The sequence below is a fragment of the Mus caroli genome, chromosome 1 (genome assembly GCF_900094665.2).
Source record: "Mus caroli chromosome 1, CAROLI_EIJ_v1.1, whole genome shotgun sequence".
Lineage (NCBI taxonomy): Eukaryota > Metazoa > Chordata > Mammalia > Rodentia > Muridae > Mus > Mus caroli.
In genome coordinates this window covers 30,520,803-30,542,982 of record NC_034570.1, presented here as the reverse complement: position 1 = coordinate 30,542,982, position 22,180 = coordinate 30,520,803, and positions in this window count along the sequence as shown.

Here is a 22,180-nt window from a genome sequence, read left to right as displayed (position 1 = left end):
AACCCAAGACTACCAGCCCAGGGATGGTCCCACCCACAAGGGGCCTTTCCCCCTTGATCACTAATTGAGAAAATGCCTTACAGTTGGATCTCATGGAGACATTTCCTCAACTGAAGCTCCTTTCTCTGTGATAACTCCAGCTGTGTCAAGTTGACACAAAATTAGCCAGTACAACACTCCAGTACTTCCTGAGACACACACACACACACACAGTGGTGATGGCAGAATTATGTACAAATGACTGTGAGATGCAGGAGGAGGCAACTAATGACCCGCTATGAGGGGGGATACCAGCAGCCAGCCAAGAAGCCAGACTTTAGGGAGTTTCTTACAAGTAGTCTGATTTGCTAAAAGAGCCTGCAAGAACTAAAGCTAACCTGTAAGCCCCACTTACCCAGGGACAGATAACTTCCTGAAATGCTGGGGGCTGTGGTCCTCGTGTGATAATAAGCCTTGTGCTCTCACTCCCCTAAACAAGTTTGTTTGACCCAACAGCACCAGGCGTGCTTGATCACACGTAGGCGGGAGGTACCTAAGCAGGAATCACGGCAGGATACATGCTTGCTCCTGATTAGACCAGGTAAGAAATACGTATCCTTGTGAGTTTGCCTTTAAAAGCCTCTGCAAAACCTGACCCTTGATGTCCTCCCAGTATGGACCTAGTCAAGTGTCAGTTTTCCTGGCCAGCACTAACTACAGATTGTTAATTGGCTAATCATGGAACTGGTTTTTCTCCTCAGACTCTCAGGTTTAACATACTCCTTATGCCCTCAGTGTTCCCTCTCATCTCTTTCCCTCCCTCACTGCTGAATCATATCTGCTCCTCCCAGTCCTGGATCTATGTAATTCTCCCTACATCTCATTTTGTAACACCAAGCTTTGATCTTACTTAGGTCTGCCAGGCCCCTGAGAGACACGGACTTTGTTTCTCTATGAAAGGTGCAGGTATCCTAAAACAAATTAACAGTGAAAAGAGTAGGGTCTGGAGGGATATTGCACATTACAGACTCATTTCTCACAAGCTGTGGGACTTTGGGTCAGTTATGTAACTTCTGTGTGACTTAGTTTCCCCATGTGCAACTGTGTTCCAGTTTGTTGAGATGAGATGGGGAATCTGGGAAATGGCTCAGAGGGTAAAGGGCTTTCTGTGCAAGAGCCTAATGACTTGAGTTAACCCCTCAGCCACATGCTGTGGTGGGCGTCCTTAGTCTCTGCACGCCTGTGGTGAGACGAGAGGCAGAGACAGGAGAATCGATTGGAAGCTTACAGGTCAGCTGCTCTGGGACATGTGGAGCATCAGGAACAAGAGTAACCCTGCCTCAACATTTGTAAGATAGATAGATAGACAGACAGACAGACAGACAGACACACACACACACAGAAAGGTAGGTGGGCAGACAGATAGGCAGACAGATAGATATAGATAGATTAGATAGATGATAGATAGGTAGGCAGGCAGACAGACAGACATATATAGATAGATTAGATACATAGATAGATAGACAGACAGGTAGGTAGGTAGGTAGATAGATAGATAGATAGATAGGCAGGCAGACAGATATATATATAGATAGATTAGATAGATAGACAGACAGATAGATAGATTTCCCATATACTCACCCACACAAACACATACACATGCATCAAGAAAAGTATTTAAAAGAGGAAGCCACTCATCGTAGATGGTGTTACTTGTGTGGGCTCACCAAGAACAGGATCTTGCACGGGCAGCCTCCCTCCATTCCCCTCCTCCCAATCCCTTCCTTCTGTGTTCCCCCCTTACCCTGCTTTATAAGTTGCGTGTGTGCGGGCACACATGTGTGGCAGTGGCAGTCAGACGACAGTTTCTGGTGTTGCCCTCAGCCTCTGTCTTGTTTGAGTCAGGGTATGTTTGTTGTTTGCTGCTGCCCACACCAGGCTAGCTGCCTCACATTCTGCCAGGGACTCCCCTGTCCCTGCCTCTCACCTTGCTGTGGAAGCACTGGGCTTACAGATGTGTGTTCCTGCATCTGCCTACCTCAGCTCTGGAGGGTAGAAGCCCAGGTCCTGATGCTTGGGTGGCAAACTCTTTATCCCTCAGCCATTGTCCCATCCTCTCCCTCCCACCTGTCCCCGATCTACCTCCACTTCCTGTTTGTCCTGGGAATTGAGGGGATGATAAGCAAGCTCTCTCTGAACTCACATACTCAGCCTTGTCTCAGACATGCAAGGGGCGTACATAGAGTCCCTTTCGAGCTATACCTTCATAGACGGTCTCAACTCTGTCATGCTAGGCATTTGCTGTATTTCCAGGAAGCTCCCACGTGCACATTCAGCAGGCAAGGCATCCCAGACCCATGACAAAGGTTCTGCTCCGTAACAAGGTCCACAGCCACCATTGTGAACCCAGAGAGGCCAGCAGCGGTGCCACCTTCTCCACAAGCCACTCACGTCACCACACCGTCAGGGTCTGATCCTGGGCCCTGTAAAGCCTACCACACTCAGGCTTTACATCAGCTGGTTCCAACTCGACTTCCAGAGATGGTTGCAGGGATTCAAGGTGACGGGTCTACAAAGCCCTTGTCCCAGGGGCTTCTCAGACAGTGGCTAATATGTCTTCCTCTTTGTTCTGGTCGACCAGATTCCCTGAGCATCCATTAAGGGTGCTGGGGAGAAGTCAGCAGCTAGTCTCTGGTATAGCTTCGCTTTCTCTGTGAGGGAGGCAGCTTGAGAAGGGCTATTTTGTCCCCTTGGTGATGTAGCCCCAGCCTCACCTGTCAGGCTTTTTTCTGCAGTTTGTGGTCTGAGGTCTCCATGGGGCCTCCCCATGCATGATCTTGACCTTGGTAGAACATGTCAAGTGGCGTCTTTTGGTTGGTAGCCCTGTCCTGGCCTTCCCATCTATGAAGACTTCCTCTTCTTCCTATTTTTCTTGGTTTGTATCTGTGCTGTATATGTGTGTATGTGTTGTGTACATGTATGTTGTGTATGTGTTGTATGTGTATAAGTTGTGCATTTGTTGTATGTGTTATGTATGTGTATTGTGTGGGTACGAGTTGTGCATATGTTGTATTTGTATGTGTTGTATATGTGTTTTGTGTATGTGTGTATTGATGTATGTATGTGTTGTGTATGTGTGTTGTATATGTGTGTATTGATGTATGTATGTGTTGTGTATGTGTGTTGTATGTGTATGAGTTGTGCATATGTTATGTGTGTGTTGCATATGTGTGTTGTGTGTGCATGTGTGTATAGGTAGGGCCAAGTGTGTGAGGGGGTTGTCTTTATCTTTCTCAGCTATCATTCTTTATCTCTCTCTGCCTTATGGATTTGGTTTTTGGCTATTTTACTTGATCATTCATTTGGGGGAGGCTTGTGTGTTCCAACCATAGAGACATGTGAAGGCCAGAGGATTGCTTGAAGGACTCCATCAGGTGGGTGCCAGGGATGGAACTCGGGCTTGGTGGCCAGCATCTTTTACCCTCTGAGTCAATCATTCTGCTGGTTCTCAACTTTATTCTTAAAGATAGGCTCTCTCATCAAACTCAGAGCTCACTGATTTGGCCAGGTGCTCAGTGAGCCCCAGGGCTCCTCCCGTCTCAGCCTCCTTGGTGGGAGAATCAGAAGCATGCATTGCCATGCCTGGCTTTTCCATGTGGGTGCTGAGGTTCAGCTTGGTTCCTCACAGAACATACTTTGTCAACCAAGCCTTCTCCCCAGTGCCCTGATACTTTTCTTCTGGCTTATTTCCTTGGCACAGGCCTATGTTTTCCTAACATAACTAAGCTGACAGGTGAACTGGACTAGACTGAGGGGTGTGTGGGGGGGTTGGTGGCCTGAGACATATTGCTGCAGCAGGCACACCTCTGTTACTTTGGGTAGTAGCTGGCAGGGCACTTTCCTCTGAAGAGCTGTCCAATACCTCTGCATGCAGTGCAGACAGGTCAACTCCTGTTCATTCTCTAGTGATATTCAGGGAAAATATTCTCCTTGATCCTATCCCCTAATTTGTTTTTTAACTGTCATGGGTAATTCCTTAATCTAATGGTGATTGTCTTCAGCCTGGTCCTAGAGATCTCTTTAAACTTTGCTCTTCCTTGCTATACCTCCTTCTTGCTAGCTAGCTACCCTCCTCCCTGGTGCTATGGCTTTCAAAGGCAGTGGCTCATTCAAACAATGCAGAATTAACCCACACAGAGCAACTGTGAATCATTTGCAGGCTAAAATGAGGCCTGGTTTTGTCTAGGGGGTTGGCAGTGTTAGTTGCTTTAGCAAGTGAAGGCATCTTGATGCTGAACCCATGTCAAGGCTGAAAGCACAGCGTCTCTTTCTTCCCCTGGGAGCAAACAGTCTTCAATGTGTTGAGCTGCTGAAACTGGAAGGAGCCTGATGCCTCCTCTGCAAGCAGCTGGGGGCTTCTCCACCAGGGTGACCTTCTTCACTGTCTGTCATGCTATGTGATCTGGTGGGGACCCAGCATGCATTGTCCTCAGAAAATGAGTGCTTCTGGATAGAGGAAGACAAGTGTCAAAGCAGGTCCCCGAAGCCATGTGACTCAGATGTGCAATCTAGAAATGCTAACCTTGCTCTGAGATGGCACAAGCATTTAGACCAGAGTTTTGTTCTCAGGATCCATATTTTAAAAAGCCAATCCCTGGGAGCACAGATGCTCTGCAGGAATGTAAGACTGACACTAGCTAGACTCAGTGTTTCAAGAATCAACTGAATCCAGACATTCAGAAAATGAGGGAAAGGTGCGAGGGATGTGTCATGGTTTGAATATGCTTGGCCCAGGGAGTGGCACTATTTGGAGGTGTGGCCTTGGAGTAGGTGTGGCCTTGTTGGAGTAGGTGTGTGGGGGTGGGCTCTAAGATCCTCATTCTTGTGCCTGGAAGTTACTATTCTGCTAGCAGCCTTCAGATGAAGATGTAGAACTCTCAGCTCCTCCTGCACCATGCCTGCCTGGATGCTACCCTGCTCCCACCTTGATGATACTGGACTGAACCTCTGAACCTTTAAGCCAGCCCTGATTAAATGGTGTCCTTTATAAGACTTGCCTCGGTCATGGTGTCTGTTCACAGCAGTAAAACCCTAAGACTGGATGGTAGTGAGTGAGACACAAGTCTCAGATAGGTGTTGACCACCTGCCTTAGTGTCTTTTCTTTTCTTTTTTTCTGGTTTTTGGAGACAGGGTTTCTCTGTGTAGCCCTGGCTGTCCTGGAACTTACTCTGTAGACCAGGCTGGCCTCCAACTCAGAAATCCGCCTGCCTCTGCCTCCCAAGTGCTGGGATTACAGGCGTGTGCCACCACTTCCTGGCCCTTACTGTCTTTTCTTGTTGCTGTGATAAAATATGCTGAGAAAGGCTGTTTAGGGGAGGAAAGGTTTATTTTAAGAATCACATCACCTGACCAGAGTGGGGCAATCGTGAACTTTGGAATGGCTGACTGTCTCTGTCCCTGTGACTCCATACAATCTTCTGGCTGGAAGTGAGATGTGAAGCATTTTCCAAAGCATATTCATGTGCTGCCTTCTCTGATGGCCAGCTCTCTGAACAAAGCCTAATGGAAAGCTTCATGCTTGTCTCTAATCATTTGCCTTTGTGGTGCGAGCAACATGAGCTCCAGAATTCTGGATCTACTCCTTGGAGGCAATGCTGGGAACAGTTCAGTTAACCTTCACGGTCCCTAGGAGGTGGGTATTGGTGCCAGCCTACAGAGGAAGCCTTGAGGGTCCAGTGCTCAGCACTTCTGGTGCACCCAGGTGGGCAGTCTACTCTCTGGAGGCGTGGTCTGCAGTCCCAGGCTCCACTCACACCCATGCCTGTGGGTAGAAAGTAAAGGACAATCCACATGAAATCTTGTAAATGATGGAGACAGGATATCACCATCTCCTGTGATACACCTCCTATATACATCTCCATCATTTACAAGCTATCTGATATGAGATTTGCAGTCCTAGAAGACGTCAGGCTTCTGAAGAAAGACTTCAAGTTTCTGGTGGTGGTGGTGGTGGTGGTGGTGGTGGTGTGTGTGTGTGTGTGTGTGATGGTGTTGGTGGTTTTAATAGGAATGGCCCACATAGGCTAATTTATTTGAATGTTTGGTCATTAGGAAATGGTGCTAATGAGACTAGAAGCCTTGGCCTTATTGGAGGAATCATGTCACTGTAGGTTATGGGGTTTCAAAAGCCTAAACCAGTCCCAGTCTCTCTTCTTGCAGATCTGGATGTAGAACTCTCAGCTCCCCCTCTCACATCATGTCTGCTTGCTTGCCACCAGGCTGATGATGGACCAAACCTCTGAAACTGTAATCTAGTCCCAATGAAATGCTTCCCTCAGTGAGCGTTGCCATGATCATGGTGTCTCTTCACAGCAATAGAACACTGACTAAGACAGGGTGGCTGGACTCACAGCTGTCACGGATCCCTGCTGGAATGGAAAGGCCCCTCCCAGCCATGGTTTTCCCCACTTATAGAATGGAGATGGTGTCACGATCTGCAGAGTTGCAGGTCATAGGGCTGATAGTCAATTGTCATCGGCATCGATCTGCAGCGGGTGGACGATTCCGCAGCAGCTGCTGCTGTCTGAGCTTAGCTTCCCTGTCTGTAAAACGCTAGCACAGACCTAGCAGGCTGGGAGTGGGTTGACTCCCAGCTAAAGTGGAGCCTATGATCTCAGCCTCGGATGTCAACATTGGCAGGCTTCTCTGTACTCATGGAGAGAATATGTAGAGGCTCCTGCCAAGAGGGGGAAAAACTGGATTTGCCCACATGCGCCCGGCCCACTGATCTGTCTTCAGAGACAGAATGAGGAAACTACCTCTTTGATCCAACACTATTTTTATCTGCCTCTGAACAGTACTAATGCTGCATTAAGTGTGCTGTGTGGAGAGGGGCCATCGGCAGGCTGAAATGAGGGCGATCATTGTCCTGGTCCTGTAAATGGCATATCTTGTCTTTGTGGATGGTGCTGGGGGGTCCAGATTTAGGCCACCTGCTGATGGATCTGAGCAACGGCATCCCTGCTCATGTGCCACAGGCACTGTCCAGTTGGGGAAGGAGGCTATGATGGTTTGTGTTAGCTGTCAGCCTGACACAGTCTAGAATCACCCGGGAGATGGGCCTCTGAGAACAACTATGCAGGAGTATCTTATATTCATTGATGAGAGAAGACCCCCTCACTGAGAATGGAACCATCTCTCTGGGTTGGGTATAAAGAACTATATAAAAATGATGATTATGAGCTGAGCTGTATCATTCATTCATTCACTCACTCACTTGTTGCTCTCAATTCTTGACTGTGGGGGTGACTTGACCAGTAGATTCAAGCTCCTCCCACCTTGAATTCTCAACTGTGGTGGACTTGACTGTAACCTGGAATGGGGTATATTTTACCCTTTGAAACTAAGGCAGAGGCAGGGATATCTGTGGAGGAGGAAGGCCTGGTGGGTATCTGAGTTCTCTAAGGTCTCTTATCTGCTCTCCTGTCCCTAGCTTGGTGACAGGCTTTTCATGCATGCTTGTCACTCCACTATATCTTTTGCCATCAGGATCTGTTTGGGTAAAGGCTGCTGGGTCCCTGCGTATCCAGAGACTTGTGTATTCGTGGGCCACCTGTTTTGGAAAGGGAACAAACAGAAGGGTAGTTGTGTACTGGGCCTTGCGATCAAGGATAAGTACAAGGAGAAAAGTGGCAATACATGGTTGTCACTCACGCTGTGTGCCATTCTGCCAAGTGTGGCAGCTCTCCAGACAGAGATGGCTTAGGATCGAGTGTGACGAGACTGACTGGGTCACAGAGTGCCTGCATACATTAGGCGTGTCTGAGTGGGTGACCCGCCTTTGAACCAGGGAGTTGGACAGAGCAACTGACTTCTCAGTGTGGGTGGACCTCATCCAATCAGCCAAAGGTCTCAAGAGAATGGAGTCTGAACAATGGGACATGGCCTGACTGCCTTGGCCCAACACTGGTCTTCTTGACTGGACTCAGATGCTAGTTTTCCTGGGTCTTGAGCCCACGGCTTTTGTGCTGGAGAGACAGTGTTGTCTCTCTCTGTTCTCATACATTTAGACAAGGATAGGAGTCACACCAGCTGCTGTCCTGGTTGCTTGCCAGTTGTTGTGGATAGCCCTGGGGCTAATTATATTTGATGTTAAATCTGTTCTCCTGTGAGGGGTTTCGAACAAGGAATGAGTCAGCACTCAGGTGATTTCCTGTAAACCTGCTTCCCACCTTAATTTGTAAAATAAAGGAAAGCTGATGATTGGGCAGATAAAAAAGAAGGTGGAGCAGAAGGGGAGAGAGAAGGAGAAAATGGAAGAGGGAGAGAGGATGCAGAGGAGGAGGGGGAAGAAGAAGGAGGAGGAGGANAGGTGGAGCAGAAGGGGAGAGAGAAGGAGAAAATGGAAGAGGGAGAGAGGATGCAGAGGAGGAGGGGGAAGAAGAAGGAGGAGGAGGAGGAGGAAGAGGAGGAGGAGGAGAAGGAGGAGAAGAAGAAGAAGAAGAAGAAGAAGAAGAAGAAGAAGAAGAAGAAGAAGAAGAAGAAGAAGAAGAAGAAGAAGAAGATCTGAGCAGAAGCATATGGTCTGAGAAACCGCAAGTTCTAAGGGGTCTCACAGATGTGGAAGATGGTAGTGTAGTGGTAGATCTGCCCAATTAGGTGCACAGCATGTATTCACATTAGCTGTGTCCGGTTTTCATTGCCGGGGCTTATTTGGGAGGAGATTTATGGCAACAACCAGTCAATGATCTTGGGATTTGTCAGCTTTCATAATCCTATGAATCATCTTCTTCATATATTTTCTTTCCCACACATGCATCAATATATACAGAGGTACAAACTGGACTCTGTCTTTAGAGAATCTTCACTAGTAATATAACAAGACTTGTTTTGCTATGACACCAAACTTCTACAATTAATAGCAGGGAGAAGATCTCGAAAGCCTTGGAATCCAATGGTGAGAGGTAGGCTATGTTTCTATTCCTGTGTATGCATGTTCATGTGTGTGTGGATGCATGTGTGTGCACATGCAGGGAGACCAGAGGACAACTGTAGGCTCTATTCTTCAGCTGTTTTCCACTTTGTGTTTGAGATAGGGTTTCTTGTTGGCCTGAAACCACACCACATGTTTTAAGCTAGAGCTATGGAGCTCTGGGAATCTGCCTGTCTCTGCCTCCCTTTTAAGCATCACTGGGATTACAAGAAGATGCCACTGTACCTAGCTTTTCACTTGGGTTCTAGGGATTGAACTCAGGTCTGCTTATGAGGCAACTGTATTACCAACTGAGCCGTCTTAGTTTGAATTTCTATTGCTAGGATGAAACACCATGACCAAAAGCAGCTTGGGGGAGGGAAGGATTTATTTGGCTTAATGATCATGAGTCACAGTCCACTGAGGGAAGCCAAGGCAGGAACTCAGAACAGGAATCTGGAGGCGGGAGCTGATGCAGAGGTCATGGAGAGGTGCTACCTACTGGCTTGTTCCCCATAACTCACTCAGCCTGTTTTCTTATAGAACCCAGAACCATCATCTGAGAGATGATGGGTCCAGTCTACCCACAGTAGACTGGACCCATAATTAAAAAATTGAGCTACAGCTTTGCTTACAGCCAGATCTTAGGGAGCCATTTTCTCAGTTGAGATTCTTTTTTCTCAGATGACTCCAGCGTGTGCCAAGCTGACATAAAACTAGCCATTAGATGAGCCATTCTACCATCCCTGAACTGGGTCTTGAAAGAGGGCTTGGCACACTATGGAATATAGAAACACTCTTGTAGGGATAAGACAACAGCTTTCACTATCCCAAGGGGCCATATTTTGATCAGGGAACGAGACAAAAAGGATGTGGGTAGAGCCTAAGAGGGAGGAGGTAGGTGTGGTGCTCTAAGCTGGACAGATGTCTGTCTGATGTCTTAGCTGGACAGGGCTGTTGACAATGCAGTGGGTTGTGGTGTGTGTGTGTGTGTGTATGTATATTGGGAAAGAGGCAAGCAAACATGCTTCACCATTCTTGAGGAGAGGACAGACTGAACATTTAGTGGAATAGTTTTTACTCGGTTACAGATGTTTATATTCTACAGTTTTTTCCCCTCTAAGGCTAAGACAGTTCACCTTGTCAAGTTCTTATATACAAACCAAAGAGGGGCTAGGGATACAGCTCGGTTACTACAATGTTTGTCTAGCATGCATGAAGCCAAGAGTTAGATTCCCAACTCACCCAAAGTTTATACGATTTATAAGATTTTCTTCCTCTAACTACTATGCTTGTGCCACCTTATGCCAGTGGGGTTGTACCACAGGGCACACATGTGCATAAGCATATGTGAAGCTAACATGAAAAAATTATCAGTGTATGTAGGCATGTTGGTACACTTGTGCAATCCCAGAACTCAAGAGACTGAAGCTGATAGTAAGTTCTAGCTAGCCCAGGCTACCCTATTAGAGATCTTCCTGTATCAAAAACAACAAACAAACAAACAAACAAACAAAACCAAACTCTGGGGTGGAATGTGTAGATCAGTAACAGATTACTTTTCCGTTATGTTCAGGGCCCAGGTCCAATCCCTAGAATATAATATAATATATATATATATATATATATATATATACATATACATACATACAATATATGTATATATATGTTCTATCTACTTATCTATCTACCTATCTATCTAATATATCAGAGCTTTTCATCATAAGTAACAAGAAAAACAGAGCTGGGGTGCACATTTGCAATCCTAGTGCTGGAGAGACAAAGACAAGGCAGATCCCTGGGGCTCAGTGGCCAGTCACCCTTCTCAACTTAGTGAGTTGTAGGGCAGTGGGAGATCCTGTATTGGGAACAGAGGGCCATATGGGCCAGTTTATGGATAACCAGAATGGACCAAGATGGATAACACCAGATACCCAGGGGGCTATGAGAGACACACACACATACAAACACACACACACACACACACACACACACACACACACACATTGTTACCATATTCTGGGAAACCAAAAAGGAAATAGTTCTGTAAGCTATAAACAACTCTAACTGGTAGATGTCACATTTGTATGAGTTTTGTATAAACAGGGCCTTGAGGGTCAGAGGCCTTAGCTTGTATTTGAGCCTTTGCCAGTCTGCCTGTGTCTGTCTGTCACCCTATAAACATCTATGAAGCCTGCTGATTTCTTCTCCCTGCTGCGGGCGCATGTGCGCATGCATGTGTTTGTGTGTGTGTGCACGTGCCTGTGGCTGCCTGTGTGTAGCATGAGTGTGCTGGTGTGTACCTTGGTAGCAGATGATGTCTGCCTGCCTAGGGCCTTTGCCTAGAGTGAACAAGGTTTGTTCATCTACCTGCACTTCCTCACAAGCACTTCAGGCTCTTGGCCTACAGTCCCCCCTTTCCTTTCCAGCATCAAACCCTGGACCTTCCATCTGGCAGAGTCAGCAGGCTCCTGAAGAAGTGAACTGGAGCCTCGAATGGCCGGGAACAGAGCAGGAGGAATGTTTTTACTGTGCTAAAAGCTGGCCTCGAAGACACTATGCAGGGAGAAGCCAAAGAAGGAGAGCTGGGAGCCAAGCTAAAACCTCAGTATGTGATTTAGAGCATTAAGTCCCTTTTATCAAATGGAAGGGAATGCAGACCGAGCCCTGGGGAGCCAGTCCCTGCCAGGCTGCTGAACCTCTGGGATGAGGGGGAGGAATGTCTCATTAACTGTGGAACAGATGGAGAAATTGACCTCTCTCACCACCCATCTCTCTTTAAGGAAGTGCCTACAGGTCCCAAGGCCACAAAACTGGGGAGAGCAGTTGCTAACGAGCTGGCTAATAGCCAGAGCATGTCTGGTATGGACCAATGCTGGCAAATTGCCAGAGACTATGAGTAAATAAACCACCTACTCGCACTTAATACTGATAGTCTGACAGAAAAAAAAGAAGAAAAAAAAATTGCCAGGCTCACCAAATGAAACAGTTCTTGGAGGACATGCTCTTGAGATGGAAAGGCTGCCTGTATAGACACAGTGAGCCCAAGTGGGCGGAGCTCCTGAGCCCACCATGCTAAGGCTGGATGAGTTGCTAGTGTGCCTTTACTAAAATCTCTCTAAATGTAAACAAGCACACTAAGTCTCCACAGGGGGTTCCTTCCGTGACTGAGTACATCCTAGAGGTGAGGCCAAGGACTCAGGGAGGGCTCCGGATGACTGGATGTTTTATGCTGATTTCACTAGTTACTGATCCCCCATTAAAGTACAAAGGGAGTGACCACAGGGTCTTTTGAGACCCTGGACTGGAGGGAGGTAGGTGTGCATGGAAGGCTATGGTGGCCGCATGATCAAGGCCAAACTAGTGACTACGACCATTTGGCACCACTAGCCACATATAGTCAAATGACAAGGTGGTTGATGTCTGAGGAGTGATTTCAAGGCTGACCTTTGGCCTCCAAATTCACACTAAACATGTGCATTTCATACCTGATCACATGGGTGTATGTACCCACACAAACACAAACATACCCTTCCATGTGGAGGGAGGGGGAGAGAGAGGGAGGGAGGAGGAGAGAGGGAGGGAGACAGAAACAGAGAAACAGGGAGAGAGAGAAAGACACAGAGAGAGAGAGAGACAGAGAGAGGGAATGGGAAAGAGAGGAAGCGAGGGAGATAGGGAGGGGGAGAGAGGGAGGGAGACAGAGAAACACACACACACACAGACACACACAGATACAGAGAGAGACAGAGAAAGAGAGAGGGATTGTCAACAGCATGTGGTCTCAAGCTATTGAGATTTCCTTTAGGTTTTAAAGACGTTCTTACTAATTACAACAGCAAACACTTGATAACCATCCTTGTTAAACATTTAAAAGACCAAATTAAGCAATTACTGCCCAATTTAGTTCAGTAGAAAATAGAACAGAGGGACAGTGGGGATTAATTAATTCTAATACATATATATCATACCTGCATACACCATATATACATCACAAACACATACATGCATGACAAAAACTCAACCTGATCCTTTATTGTACGTGCCCCTATTTGTGTAACCGGACCTTCTCCCAAGAAGGCTGTAGGGTTGGATGCTGACTTTAGTTTCTTCACCTGTGGCTGTGTTAAAACACTCGGAAAAAAAGCAAGTTACTTCACAGTTTTATTTATCTTACAGTTCCATTGAAGTCATGGTGTCAGGAACTTGAGAGACCTGGCCATATTACATCCAGCACAGAGGGCAATGAATAATGCATGCTAGGGCTCAGACCAATGTTTCCACTCACACAGCTTAGGATCCCCTGCCTAGGGAATGGTACCGCCCATAATTAAGATGAGTCTTCCCGGATCTATTTACATAATCAAGACAAGCCCTCGGAAGCATTCTCAGAGCCTAACATTGATCTAGACAATCCTTCACAGGTGGATCCTGCCTCCCATGTGCTAGACTGAGTATCACTACCAAGCATTATAACAGGTCAGGACTGTGGGCATACTAAACCATTCACTAAGTCCAGAGAGAGCCAGGACCCGTGGGGGCCCGCAGGGGATGCCTCACAATGGGTTCACCCTTGCTAGCTTCAAAACCCTAAGCATCTTGGGGAGATAATAGTAGGAGAGAGAGTTCTTCCATTGTGAGGACAGCATAGGGCTAATTTGGAGGCATGGTATCACCAAACGTGGACACAAGGTGATGTTATTGAGGAACCTCATGGAGAGTCAGGTTGTAAAGACGGAGGATTACAAGTAGAGGCAGGCCTCTTCCTAAACACGTTCAATCGGTGACTACACTGTCTTACACACTCTGTGTTCACAGATGGTGAGCGAGAGAATTTAACATTATAGTGAACAAGTTTACTTTAGGGGACCCAGAAGGATGACCCCATGATGTGGACTTGTTTAAATGCTCTGTGCACTTTCCTGTGGAAGAACATCTCTTAAACCAAAAAACCAAGTTGAAGAGATACTAGGAATCTCTTTAAGGGGCTTCTGCCTCAGAAAGCCTGGATATTGGCTTCTGAGTTCCTACCTACAAGCTACCAGGTGCAGGACATGTCACCTTGGTGGCACCCCAGTGCTGGCTGCAGAATTGGGCTCATGAGTATGTGTCAGGTGCCAGGTGATCACAGCATGATGGCAGGGCCAACATGTCCCATAAGATGCCAGTGAAGAGAGAAGGCAGCTACCAGCACTGCCTGAGCGAGACATACTTTGTAAAAACGGGCCCCTTTAGTTCTTCCTTCAAAGTCAGCCTCAGTTTCCCAGAGCCTTGGCTTCCCAGAGCAGGAAGTATGCTGGGGAAGGGACTGGACTTAATGGGAAAACCACTCAGGCTGGGGCATACAATTGATTGGGGTTCAGATTTCAGAGCACCAAGGGCAAGCAAGCCCAGGAGGCCATCGGCTCTCAGAGGAACATTCTGATAAGGTAATGGGGTCAGATACAATGGCCCAAGAATCGACTTGTGGAAGGTTCTTGTAATTCTAAATGCTGGAAAGAAGCAGCAATATCTTAAAATTCTGAAGGGAAATCATGTTAATTTGGGCCACACTGCACTCTGTGGATTCGCTCAGCTGCCAGAGCCCAAGAAGGTTCAAGCAAACAAAACATTTTCTCCTATCTGTGGGTGATGAGGGTCTGAGACTGCAGTACCAGCAAGTTTAACTTCTTCCTGGGCCTTTCTCCTTGCTCAGAGATGGTCACTCCCACACCCTATATGCACATGTTCATTCTTTACAAGGTCACTTTGTATTGCCTGTATCCTAATTTCTCCCTTTTAACTTATCTTTTTTTGTGTATATGTGTGCATTCATGTGTTGTATATGCATGTGTGCATGTGCACGTGTGTGTGTGTGTGTGTGTGTGTTGTGTCAGAGGGGCACATTGGTTATTTTCCTATTGCTCTCTGCTTTTTTCCCTTTGAGGCAAGGTCTTTCAACTAACCTGTCATTCACTATTTTAAAATGTATAATAATAGTTATTATTATTATTATTATTATTATTATTATTATTAGCTAGGTTAGTTGACTAGCAAGTCCTGAAAATCTTCCTGTTTCTCCCTATCCCTCACCTCAAATGCCAGGCACATCTGGCTTTTGCAAGGGTGCTGGGTAGGTCTTCTTGCATGCAAAGCAAGCTCTTTTACCTACAGCTTCCAGCTCCTACTCTTCTAATAAGATCTCAAGCCACGCTGTATTAAAACACCCGAGAACAGCTTCATCTTACCTTAATGACTTCCTCGAAGGCTATGTCTCCAAATACTGTCAGACTCTGAGATAGTGGAGTTAGGACTTCAACATAGGAACTTGTGGTAGACATAACCGAGCCTATAACGTTAGCTAATAATCAAGGGTAGGAATGTAAGACATTTCCAGATGTGTACACTGCCCAGGCCTTGGGAAACAGGGGTACAATGAGACAGAGAGCTAAAGAGGCACCCTAGGAGTGGAGTGAGGGGGCCTTCCGTGGCTGAGCAGCTGAACTCACCAGAGAGAACTCATCCAGAGTGATTCTGTAGAAAATGCAATTAATGGCTTTAGGCTGATGTACTGGAATGAAGTGAAAGAAATTCGACACCCACAGGGAAAGGGATGCTGGGGTAGATCAGAGTTTGGGGATAATTCTGGAACAAATACAAAAAGTGTCAGGTTCGAAGGAAACCACTGGCAGCTTCCCCCAAATTCTGACAGTTAGACAAAAGCCAACATTCCTCAGGAACTACCGAAAGGAGTCAGTTCCCTTATCGCTGGCAGAAGGACAAATGGCTATCTGTGCTGCCTATTAGCACACCAAAGCTCATGCGGGCCTCCAGGATCCCAAGTGCCTGTCCCACATTTCTGAGTCTCTGCTGGCATCCTGGCTGTTCTCACTGCCCTACCCTATCCTTCTCCAGCTCATGAGCTTGCCCACTAGGCTAACCATTTCTCCAGATAGCCTTGCTATTCCTGCCATGGCTTTCCCCTCTTGGTCCCCTCTTTGCCTTCCTTTCACACTCTTCCCCCACCTCTCTCTCTCTCCCTTCATACCCCAGTCCAGTTTGGTGACTGTGTTCAGTCTACTACTCTCTCCCTGCTCTGGACTCTTCCAGATGCCTCTTGCTGTACTCTACCTCATATCTACAATAAAACCCGGGTGCTTGCGTCACCATACCTTGGAGTGATCGTGTCTTTAGTTTATACGGAAATAAACAAATGTACTGTAGAATAATTAGGCAGTTTGGGTAAAATGAACCACAACCAAAGACAGAAAATTAAGCAGATGAAAGTCACAAAGCAAACAGTAACTATGGGAAATAGTAAAAAGTTACGAAGGTAAGGACTTGGGCGTGAAAGTCTTAATTAGCATAACCACAATGTATACATTGAACGATAACTTTATCAAGCACACCGAGACCATCTCTCAACTCGGAAATCAAAAGCAAAACTGGACTCACTGCTCACTCAAGCAAGCAGGACACTGTGGTTTAGGCTGTCTCCAGGAGGGAGCCAAGCAGCAGGAGTTCTGACCCACCAACCACTGAGGCTGAGGACTGAGGGAGCCTGTTTCCCGATTGGCTGAATTTCACACAAGGATGACACTGATTGGTTGGCTGCACAAAAACCGGCTTCCCGGAGGCCTTTGAAAGGCTTTAGCACTGGTTCTGCTGCTGTGTTACCATGGTTACAACACAATTGGGCTTTTCCCCAGGAGTGTGGGAACTTCTGCGTTCTCAGTCCATCCAGAATTAGGATGTAACTGTGCTGTTGACAACAAGTGTTGGAAATTGCGTGGTAACTTGTGTGTGTGGTCCTGCTGACTGCTGGGGAGCAGAAGCCTCTAAGAGGAGAAAATACCCTCCTTCCAGTGTGAGGAGAAGGGTAACACCCAGGAAAGCAAAGTTAACCCGATATGCAGTTCCTTAGACTGATAACTGTAACCTCTAACGAGCTGTTTCCTCCGAGGAGTCACACACACTCTGGGCCAAATCGAGGGCATAGCTGTTTGTCCAACTTTATACAGTTATCTGATGCTTTAAACCACACAAACTCATAATTAGAGAACAGTGTGTGCACACGAGTGTGCACATGTGCTTGTGTATTGTGTGTACACACACATTATATGTACTTGTATGTGTGCGTGGGGGCTTATATATGGGTGAATATGGAGACCAAAGCTTGGCACTGGAAACCTTCCTCTCTATCTTAATTTTTGAGACATGGTCTCTTAGTCAGCCTGGAGCTCACGGTTTGGTTAAACTATCTGGCCAGCAAATCCAAGGGGCTGTCCTGTCTCCTCGGCATGCAGATAGATGGGTGACAGGATTCCACCATGTTGGTGCACAGGCTTTGTATGGTGCTGGGGATTTGAACTCAGAACCCTCAAAGTCCCCTGAGTCATCTGCCAAGACTCCTTGAAAACTTTTTTTTAAATAAAAAATTCAATTAACTTTTAGAAATTTTCACCTTTTGAATAAACACATCGAAACGTTTTGTGATAAAGGGCAGGAGCTTGGTCTTACATAAAGAAACAGGTGGCTGGACTTCTGTAGCTCTCCTGTGAATCTGAGGGAGAGGTCCCCACCCCCACCCCATTCCCAGCCATAGAAAGTCTTTCTTAAAGCCCCTGTGCTGCTGGGACAGCGGAGATGGTGGAACAGGTTGACAGATTCGTCTGGAATCACAGTGCCCTGTGCTGTGATCCGTCTGGAATCACACATGTGCCTTGCAGGGTTCCGCAATCCAGAAAAAGGGGCGTGGCCTTCCACAGCCTAACTGGAAAGCCCATTCCAAAAGCAAGCTGACTGCATGGCCGCACAGAAACCGGCAGAGTAGAGGAGGCCGTTGATGAGAACTACAAATCCCAATGTTTGAGAAAAAGAAAAAAACAAAAAACAAAACATGAGAGAAAAACGGGTAGAACACACAGATAAACACATCACAGAAGAGATGTGCCCGTGTGCGCAAGACGGAGGCTGTTTCTCATTAGCGAGGAAAGAACTGTAAACGGAGGACTCTGGAAAATTCCAGTCCACACAGAACGATCCAACAATGTCTTATTAGGGGCAGAGGTCTGTTCTGCTAGACTACAGGGTTTGGGACAAGTACCAAGCTCAGTGTACATAGCTGGAACGGCAGTGTGGGGTTTGAAGGGGTGTATGTGATCAGCCCTGACTTCGAAGACGTGCTCGATAGGCCTTCTCCCAAGAATCTCCAAGAGTGTCCTCTGCAAATGACTCAGAGCCAAGTCCCCGAAGGCCATAAACTGCCTTCTGGTCCATTAGAAGACAATCAGTCCTGGGAAGTCTCTCATCCCTAGCCTCCAGTGCCACGGAGCACTAATGGCCTGCTGTGGGCCTAGTGACGCTGTCCCTGGGGCTTTTATTTCGAGAACTAAGGACTGTCAAAGTGCAGGCGGCAAGGAAGGGGAAGCCTGTGGGAGTCGGCTTTTTATTAGTGTAACAAACACCTGAGATAATTAGCTTATGAAGAGGACTTATTTGAGCTTATAATTTTGAAGTTGTGTGTGTGTGTGTGTGTGTGTGTGTGTGTGTGTGTGTGTCTAGGTCAGAGGTCAACCTCAGGTGCTGTCCACCCTGTTTTCTGCAGACAAGGTCTCTCACTGGCCTGAAACTCACCGAGCAGACTAAAATGAACTAGGAATTAAGGGAGGGTCCCAGAGGCAGGAACTAAAGCAGATGCCAGAGGAACACCCCTTGCTGGCATGCTCCTCATGGTTTGCTCCACTTTCTCTCTAAGTTCACCAAAACTCACCTGTCCTTGAGTGGCCTGGGCCCTCTGCCCTCTGTGGACTGCCCTCCCGTATCCATTGTTAATCAAGAAAATGCCCCCACAGACCCCTACAGGCAATTTATTTGATGGAACCAGTTTTTCTCAAATGAGGTTCCTCTTGCCTAATAACTCTAACTTGTGTCAAGTTGACAAAACCCAACTAGAATACTGTGTTAATTATTTTTCTCATCTCTGAGACAAAAATACTTAATTCAGTCCGTCTAATGGAAGAGAACTTCATTTTGGTTCATAGTTGCAGAGGGAGCAGGGGGGTGGGGAGGTGTATGGGCTGATGTGTTCATTTGATGACCGTGGGAACAGGCTTAGCTGATTTCCATCTTAGGTCAGGAAGCAGTATGCTCTAGCTGGAACCAGGAACTGATTATCGCCTTTCAAATCTACCAAGGCATGGGGAGTCTAGGGACATAGGGTGGAGCTGTGACCTGGGCGAGGGTGTTCTCTCGGTGGGCCTGTGCTGTCAGCCTCTGCCAGAACTCAGGGTGGAGGGGCACAGTGGGGATAGTGGGTACTGGCCCAGGACAGGAGCCCGATCTGTTCTGCTCTCACTCTGAACCACAGCCCACTGTCAGGTCTCGGCACCCCCTTTCTAAAACAAGGGCAATAACTAGTCCCTGCTTCTCCTGTTCTGTGGAGTTCACAGTGGATATCATCTACCTAGGGGCGTTGAGGAAATACTTGCAAGTGCTTTGCAAGGTGCTCTACTCAGAATACACTCGTCTTAGTCACTTTTCCCCGTTGCTGTGATAAAAAATGCTCTGATGACAGCTTAAGGGAGGAGGTGTTCATTTTGGCTCACAGCTTAAAGGTCTAGTCTATCATGAGGTCCTGTTCACAGCTTAAAGGTACATTCCAGTCCATCAGGAGGTCCTGAGGCAGGAGCGTGAGCCAGCTGGTCACACTGTACCTATAGTCAGGAATCAGAGAGGGATGAATGCCTGTGCTTACCCAGATTTCTTCTTTTTTGTGCAACCCGTTTTTAACTTAGGCCTTTCTTTCCACCTCAATCAACCTCAATCAAGAAAAGCCCCCACGGGCGTTCCCAGGGGCGAAATAATGCCTGACACGTGTGCCCAGAGGCTTGTCAAGTTGGCAGGGAACCCTAAGGATCGCCAACAGGGACCCTGCAGTCCCTGTGCTTACTGGAACTCACTTGCATGCCATGAGGATCCAGACAAGGAGTGGGGTGCCACGCACAGGCTGAAGCTATGTGGGGGAGGCAGAGCTGATAGGATTTGCTGGTGGGTGCGAATAGTGTAGAGAGTAAGAAAGCAGGCAGGAAGACTCAGGAGCGAACAGCTGGGCGGAGGCACCACTAAAGAACTGAGGGAGGAAAAGCCAGCAGAATTAAAGTATAGCAGCTCTGCTCTACAGCACAGAAGGGAAACCTCCACAGGAGCTGGGGATGTGATACCATGGGTGGGAAATCCCTGGCACATCTTAGGTGTTATGATTGATCAATTTGACAGCATCTAGAACCGTTTTCCAACCTGTGGGTCCCAACCCCTTTGGGAGGGAGGTCAAAGGACCCTTTCACAGGGGTCACATATTAGATAGTCTGCCTATCAGATATTTACATTGCAATTCACAACAGTAGCAAAATTACAGTTACGAAGTAGCAACAAGAAATACTTTTATGGTTGAGAGGGGGTCACCACAGCATGAGGGACTGTAGTAAAGGGTCACAGCATTAGGAAGGTTGAGAACAACTGCTCTAACATGACCTAGAGGGCGTGCTTATGGTGGAGTTTCCAGGTTGGGCTTTTAAGGTGAGAAGACCCACAATGCACGTGGGCATCATCATCAAATGGGCCGAGGCCCCTGGCTTGCTTTTCAGTTCCTTTTCTCCTTTTTATTCAATCAGGGGCCTCGGCCCATTTGATGATGATGTTCCAGTCGTGACTTCCTTTGGTGATGAACAGCAGTATGGAAGTGTAAGCTGAATAAACCCTTTTCTCCTCAACTTGCTTCTTGGTCATGATGTTTGTACAGGAATAGAAACCCTGACTAAGGCAATTGCTATGGAAAGGCATGGTAGCATTCAGGCATGGCAGCTGGAGCAGGAAGCAGAGAGCTTACACCCTAACAGCAAGATGGAGGGATGAAGGGAGGGAGGTTACAAATTGGAAGTAGGTGAAGCTTTTTGCTCTTAAAGCCAGTCCGTTAGCAACATATTTTCTTCAGCAAGGCTGTACCACCTAGACCATTTCCAAACAGCACCACTAACTGGGGACCAAGTGAGTATTCAAATGCCCAAGCTTGTAGCCATCTCACTCAAACCGCCCCAGGGAGCAACACTGTCCATCCATTCAGGGACTGGACTGAGCCATTGCCTGTATTGAGCCTATGACCAAAACCAGACACAGACTACCTGTTGCAGGGAATCAATAGGACTAAGCTTGATAAGAAGCAGTGGGCTATCGACAGAAGGAGAAAGAGGATGGCAAATAGAAATCACTCGTGGAGTGCTCATAGAGTCCAGGAACTGGAGCATGGCTGGTTACATTTAAAGTCTGTTAAGTTCAAGTGTTAAAAATTTATGTGTTAAAAACAGCTTTACAAGTTTTATGTGGGGCCTGGGAGATGGCTGACTCAGCAGAATGCTTGTCTTGCCAGTGTGAGGCCCAGAGTTCATGCCCTAGAACTCCTGAGTGGTCTGTTATGCCAGCACTAAGGAGTTGGAGACAGGTGGATACCTGGGGCCCCTGGCTGTCCAGCCTAGCCTACTTGGCAAGTCTCAGGCCAGTGAAAGACTGTCTCAAAACTGGTGAAATATGAGGAATGTCATTCAAGGTTGACCTTTGGCCTCCCTATACACGCATATGCATGTATGCATAAACCCACAGTAACACACACACACACACACACACACTCGTGTGTGCAGCATCATGTGTAGCTATAGATGGATAAAATGTGTAATTTTCAATGAATAAAAGCAGGAACAAGAAAAGTCAGCCATGACAGTAAAGTGCAAGAGAAAAAGAAATCAGAGAAGCAAAACCAAACAGAAAACATGAAATACTGTGCAATAAGGGGCTAAACAGAAACCGAAACAGATCAGCAACCACTGTAGCCACAGCAGCCAAGCTCTCCTGCCGAAAACAGAAAACAGTCACTAAAAGGTGGAGTTAAAAGAATGAACATTCAGATGTAGATTATTTATTTTACACATAAATTTTTAACACTTGAACTTAACAGACTTTAAATGTAACCAACCAAAACATAAGCAATCAAACAAACCCCAGACAATCCATAGGAAAACACTCCCTAGGAAAACAAGAAGAAGAAGAACACCACCACCATTATGAAGGAATTGTGAGGAAAATTTGAAATTGATAGGGAGAACTCACCAGAACATCCTACATTATACACAACTAAAACCACAGCTTCATATTCACAAAGCCAAAGGTGACACAGTTATAAAAAAAAATTCATCATGACC